Source organism: Castor canadensis, chromosome 14 (genome assembly GCF_047511655.1).
Source record: "Castor canadensis chromosome 14, mCasCan1.hap1v2, whole genome shotgun sequence".
Lineage (NCBI taxonomy): Eukaryota > Metazoa > Chordata > Mammalia > Rodentia > Castoridae > Castor > Castor canadensis.
Window position 1 is genome coordinate 54480290 of NC_133399.1, and position 6655 is coordinate 54486944.

Here is a 6655-nt window from a genome sequence, read left to right on the forward strand (position 1 = left end):
TCCTCCTGATCTCTATCTCCTGAGTAGCTAGGATTACAGGCGTGAGCCACCAGCCCCAGCTTTATTTTGTTTTTAAGACAGGGTCTCACCTGTACCTTTTTCCCAACTAGCCTCAAACTCGAACTGCCTGTGCCTCCCACATGGGCAGCCACATCAAGCTAGAAATCCTTTCTGTATCATCCTTGATAAGTGGTTGTCCATTCTCTGTTTACCATTTACATTTTTTTATTTGGTCCTTTTTGCTGGGGAGGGGAGTTAGGAGTCAGGGATGGAGTGTCTTTGTAGAAACACACCCTGTTGGGGAGGGGAGGTGCAGGAGTTAGGACTGGAGTGGTTTGTTAACATATCTCTGCAGGAACATATACACAGTTGTGCAAAAGCCTCCTGCTTATCAGACTTGTGGCATTTTGAGGCAGCCCCTAGGGGGCTGTGGCTTGTGAAACTGTCCATCCCTTTACTGGATGTGGGGCCCACAATGCTCACACAGGGGTTGGAGGCAGTGGCTCACTTTGCCTTCTGATCCCCCAGACCCAGTAAGTTCCCCCTCTGAGACAAGCACCAACTGCTGTTGGGGGAAGGGATAAGGACTCATCTAGCTGATTCCTGCTGACAGTGGGGTGGAAGAGGGAGGGGAGGTGCAGGGGTTGACCCATGTGGCATCCAGGGGACTCCGATAGAACTGGAAGGAGGGTTCATGCGTTGGCAGAGGTAAGAGCTGGAATTTTATCTTTTGTACCTGTTGAGATAGAAACTTGGAAAGAGCATTTATTATACAAGGCCCAAAGAAGGAGCATAAAAAGCAGTCCAGCCAGAGGTAGTGCCCAAGGGGCCCAGCTCTATATGTTGTTCCAGAAGGACCACTAATTGGCTAATTTTTGTCTCCTTTTTGTAATGTGCTCTTGTAACTATCAGACCATGTCTATGACCACCCCAGATTTGTTAGTATAAAAGCGATGTTCCTTGCTTAGGAAAAGGCATGTTCCACCCTTTTCAGCAGTTAATAGGTCAACTGCATGTCTGTTTTGAAGCACTACTGACACTAGTGAATCTACCTCATCTTGTAAAGCCTTTATGGACTGTGAGGCCCTTTCTATGTCATCATTAAATTCTGTTGACAGCTTTCGGTAGGTATAGACAGAGGAGGAGGTGCCCCCAAGGCCAGTACCTATTCCAACCATGACCCCATAACTATCAGTAGGTTAATGATTTTGACAACCCTCTTTGGTTGAGTGTAGGCTGCTAGAGGAATAGGGAGACATTGGTTGTTAGGGATAATATTGATTTGTGGGGTTAGAAGGGCTAGAGTGCAGATTCCCTTCCAATCGGGAGGCAGGCAAACATAGGCTGTGGTTCCACAAACAAAATGAGTTCAAGGATGGGGTAAACACTGAGGACAAAATGTTAGATCAGTTGTTAGCGTTATTTTAACACAAAGCTCTTTAGGAATCTCTCCTAGTGGCCTTGACCCTTGTAGGCTTTGGAAGCATTGAGGGGCTGGATGGGTCAGTTTCACCCTGGCATGTCACTAGCTTTCTCAAGCTCTGTCCTCCTGACCTAACTGGGGGAAACTGGAGATGAAGAAAGGACAAACGATGGAAGACAAAGCTGGGACCAGATCTGCTGGGAGCTCAGATGGAGACGCACAACAGCCTTATTACTTCTTTTCTCTATTATCCTCTTCTTTTACTTTGCTTCTTTTCTCTTATTCTTTAAAACTTAACTTCTTAAGTCTTTCTTCTTCTCTATTCTTTAAAGTCTCTTTGCTAGACTTGCACTGTCCCATGTTTTCTTTAATCTCTCTTAAATTCTTGGCCCTCAGACTTGCATTGTCCCATGTTCTCTCTTAAAGTCTTGGTGCTCAGACTTGCAGACAAACAATAGCAGCCATGTCTAAAAACTGCATTAGCATACCTCTTAAAGTCTCTAGACTCGGACTGTGCCATGTTTTCTTTAGCCTAGCATTCTTAAAGCCTGTTCTGTGAAGACATACAGCCAGCAGCGGCAGCAGCATTTTCTTGCAAGCAGTCTGCAGCCAGTCAATCAATCCATCCCTCATCAAAAAACCTCATATCCTCCTTCAGCAAGTATTTTATATCCAGTGGTAAACAAGGAGCAAAAGTTCTTGGGGAGGGGCCTGACATTGTAACAAGAGAAACCTGCACTCCTACTTCTCTGAATGTAAACAACTTAGGAAAAGCATCTGTGCTGCATTTTGCACCTTGCTGTCTTCTGCGGCTGGGGCCATGCCAAACTCAGCCTATAGATCATTGAGCACAACTGTGCTAATGTCAAGTTCTCATAGGCTTCTCATAATCCACTCCTCACACTGGCAGCATCTGGCCTTGTCAGGGGAAGGCCCAGTATTTTACCTGGTGAAATTCCAAGTGAGTCTATGGAGCAGCCAATACATAAGAGAGACTTGGGGAAAGGCATAGCCAGCAGTTTTCGGCTAAAGAGGGATTTGTATAGTTTAGGAGATGATGGGTGGAATTAAGTAGTCTGTATATCTGGGGGTCTAAATCATAAGTCCTATTGGGTTGAGGAAGGCTTTCAAGCCAGTCACTTGAGTTAGACACCCAGCAGAAAGGGCCTATCACCATAGGGCAAACAGGAGCTGCATAACCCCAATAGCTATTAGTTGTTAAATTTCTGATTGAATATTTTCCCCCATTTGTATAACAGGAAAGGACTCTGTTCTGTAACATCCTTGTGGCATGTGGGGATAGGCAGATGTGCAGGGACACTGTGGCAGTGGTGGGTCTACAGGGGCTGGAGTTAGACTATCAGGAGATGTAACTGTAACTGGAGGAAAAGGGAGGGTTGTTACACGTGGAGGAAGAGGGACAGGGGCCAGAACTGGACCTCCAGGAGGCATGGCTGGATAACATAACAAGAGCCCCACCATGGCCCAGTTATGTAGGTTTGTCCCTTGTGGAGGCAGAAAATGGGTCCTTGTTTGACACATAAATCAAGTCGATTATCCCAAGAGGGGAGGCGATACACTTTGCATCTACAAGGGAGGTAAGAATCCGTTGTTACAGGGCAGAGTAAGGCAAAGATTATGAGAGCAAGTGGAGCACGAGGAATAGGGCACACAGGATAAGGTACCCGCCACTGAAGGCCAGTCACTGGAGCCATGTCTACTTGGGGAGAGGTCATCCACAAACCAACACTCAAGATAAGAGGAACAAGAATATAAATAACCCACAAAAAGAGGGAGAGAGGGAACATAAATTATGTGTCTGATGTGGTTCTTTTGAAGAGCTATTTTAAGGTCTTCCACTGGTTCACAGGATTAGGCTAGTGAAGCTGAGCATGGTTTTGGGGTGGTCTCATCAGGCTCCAGTGTCCAACATTTGGCTCAGGAGCTGTGAATCCAGGAATCCAGTCCAGCAACCTTAATTCCTGTGGGGAAAGATAACAGGACCAGGTATGGCCCCTCCCAAGGAGCTTCAGAGAGGCGTGAGGAAGTTTAATTAAGACCATATTGCCTGGGCAAAATGGTGGGGAAGAGTCCCCCTTGGCTCATCACATCCCAGCTCAGAAGAATCCATTGGAATTTGGCCAGCTGGGTGGTGTGGGACACCTTGGCAGTCTCGGTGTCCAGGAGGAGATCATTGTGAAGGAATGGCCTCCCATAGCGTATCTCAGGCCCAGTGAGTTTGGGGTATTTCTGAGTGGGGATAGAGCCAGCGGTAATAGCTTTGGCTAGCGGATGTGAGTTTCTTGAGCCAACTTAGACAAGTGTCTCATAAGCAGTCCATTGGCCCGTTCCATCTTGTCAGAGGATTGGGGTCTCCAGGCACAGTGGAGATGATATTTGATTCCCAGAGCCTTAGAGATCTCCTGGGTGACTTCAGCTCAGAAGGCCAGCCCATTGTCACTCTGGAGAGTCTAGGGAAGCCCAAATCTAGGGATAATCTCATTAATTGGGACCTTAATTACCTCCTGGGTCTTTTCAGAGGAATAGAGGAACACTTCTACCCATCTAGTAAATGTGTCTACCAAGACCAGAAGTAATTTAGAGTCTGGGCCTCCTGGCAGATGGCTAAAGTCAAGTTGCCAGTCTTCCCCAGGATATGTGCCTTGTCTCTGGGTCCCAGGGACAGGCAGGGCAGAGTTGCAGGGTTGTTGCACTGGCAAATTTCACATCCTCTGATAATATCTTGGAGGGTTTCTTTAAGTTTTATCCCCTCAAATAATTGACCAGCCAGCAAGAGAGTCTTATGTATCCTTAAGTAATAGGATTGGTATAAGGTCTGAGGACCTTCCATTGGCTACTTTGTGGAAGAAATAGCTTGTCCTCAGGAGTTATCCACCATCCCCTATGGTCAAGGTGATACCCCTGCTCAGAGGCCTGTTGGAGTTCAGTGGGCAAGTATTGAGGATGATTGGGGGTGGGGAGAAGGGATTGTTCCCATAGAAGGGGGGCTTGAACATAAGGTTTTTGGGCAGCCTCCTTTGCTGCCAGGTCAGCTCTATTGTTTCCTTTTGTTATTTCATCCTTAGATCATTTGTGCCCAGGGCAATGAATTTCTGCTACCTGCTTTGGGAGTAGGGCTGCCTCTAGGAGGTCTAGGATTGCTCAGAGTGTTTAATGGGAGATCCTGTTAAAGTTAGTAATCCTCGCTCTTCCCAAAGAGCTGCATAGGCATGGAAGACCAGGAAGGTATACTTTTTCCCTGAGATAGTTGTAATGCCTTGGTGAGAGCTATCAACTCAGCCAATTGGGCACTAGTGGAAGGAGGGTCAGCCTATAGGGTCTGAGTGAGAGCCACCCCAGCTGCACCCACCCATCTAATTCCTTCTTGGACTGATGAGTTCCCATTCATGAAGAGGGTGAGGTCTGGATCTGAAAGTGGCTGATCAAGGAGGTCAGACCTAGCTGAACAGCATTCAGCTAGTACTTACTCACATGAGTGTGTGATTGGCCTCTGTGAGGAGAAGGGATGCCAGATTTAAAGCTGAACACACTCGGAGGTTTATATCTGGACATTCTAAGAGCTGAGCCTGGAATTTGAGCAGTTGTCGGAGACAAGGCTCCCTTTGTGAGCCATTCTGTCTTGACCTTGCCCTGGAACATTTTGCGGTTGTTTGTCCCAACTTCTCCACCTCCAGCACAAGATGGCGCCGTCCCTGCTTCTCTTCCAGGAGTTTACCTTGCCGCCGGCGCGAACGTGCACCCTATCAGAAGTCCTATAGCAGAACCAGCCAACCAGCCTGCACCTCGTCGTACCCCTCACTCCCTCAGCACATAAATACCCCTGTGTGAACAATAAAATTTTGCAGCTTGATCAGAACTCCTGTCTTGCTGTCTCCTTCGTGTCTCTTGTCCCTTCATTCTTCCCCTTCTAGGTTCGCTACCCACGCTGATGTGTCCTGCAGGACAGGACAAGCAGTCTGTTATCTGACAGGCATAGTCCCCCTTTTGAGATTAGGAGTCCTCCCAGACTCCTGAGGAGTGTATATGGTCAGGGGCTGGCCAAGAAGTGGCTTGGTAGGCAAGCTCAGGGCTGGAGCCAGTTGAAGTGCCTATTTGAGAGTTTGAAAAGCCTTTTTTCTCTCTAGGTTCTACTCAAGATAGGACTGAGAGTTTTGTTGAGCCTGTTTAAGAAGCCGATATAAAGGCCTGGCTAATATGCATATCCCAGAATCCAATTACAACAGAACCCAGTGACTTCCAAAAAGGCTCTCAGATGGCTGAAGGTCTGGGGCAAAGGATAATCCAAAATTGGCTTAATCTGTTCAGGGCTGAAGGAACAGGTTTGCCCCTTCAGTTTCATGCCAAGGTAGGTAACTTGAGGAAGGCACAGCTGGGCTTTTTCTCTTGAGACCTTGTAGCCCCAAGAGGCCACAAAGTTTAAAAGGAGTTCAGTTTCTCTGGAAACAAGAGGCTCAGCGAACCCGCACAAGAGTAGGTCATGAACATACTACAGAAGGGTGACCCCTGGTGGAAGGAGCTTTCTCTCGCTCCTGTTACTACTGAACCTAACTGGGCTAACTAGGGGCAATGGGAGATGCAGAAAGGACAAACGATAGATAAACACACCTGCAGAAAGTTGGGGTCAGGTGTGTTGGGCACTTGGATGGAGACGAACAGCAGCCTCATTGCTTCTTTTCTCCAATAACTCTTCTTTTACTGTGCTTCTTTTCTCTATCTTTATTCTTTAAGGCCTTACTCCTTTACAATTCTTTTCTATTCTTTAAAGTCTCTTTCCTTTGACTCACACTGTCCCATGTTTTCTCTTTAGCTTTCTTAAAATCTCAGCGTTCAGACTTGCACTTGTCCCATGTTCCCTTTAATCTCTCTTAAAGTCTTTGCTCTCAGACTTTCACTGTCCCATCACACTTGCACTGCCCCATGTTCTCTCTTTAGCTTTCTTAAGGTCTCAGTGCTCAGAGTTGCAAACAACAGCAGCTGCATCTAAAAACTGCATATAGATAGCTCTTAAAGTCTCAGTCCTTAGACTGACTCCTTAGGCGTTTCTAAAGCCTATTTATAAAGTTATTGGTGCAGAAAGCTGCTCTTGTGGCGACACACCAGCCAGTGGCAGTGGCAGCCAATCAAAATCCCTCATCAAAAAACCTCTCATCCTCCTTCAGCCTGTCTTTTATATCCAGTGGTAAACAAGGAGGTGGAGCAACAGTTCTCCAG

At 46.9% G+C, this 6655-nt stretch overlaps 1 long non-coding RNA gene across 1 annotated transcript; it reads left to right on the forward strand.

The window, feature by feature from the left end:
* LOC141416421 (uncharacterized) lies at positions 1-5300 on the forward strand. Its single transcript, XR_012441148.1, has 2 exons — positions 1-708; positions 5119-5300. It is a non-coding gene; the product is annotated as an uncharacterized lncRNA (long non-coding RNA).
* Positions 5301-6655: the final 1355 nt, after the last annotated feature.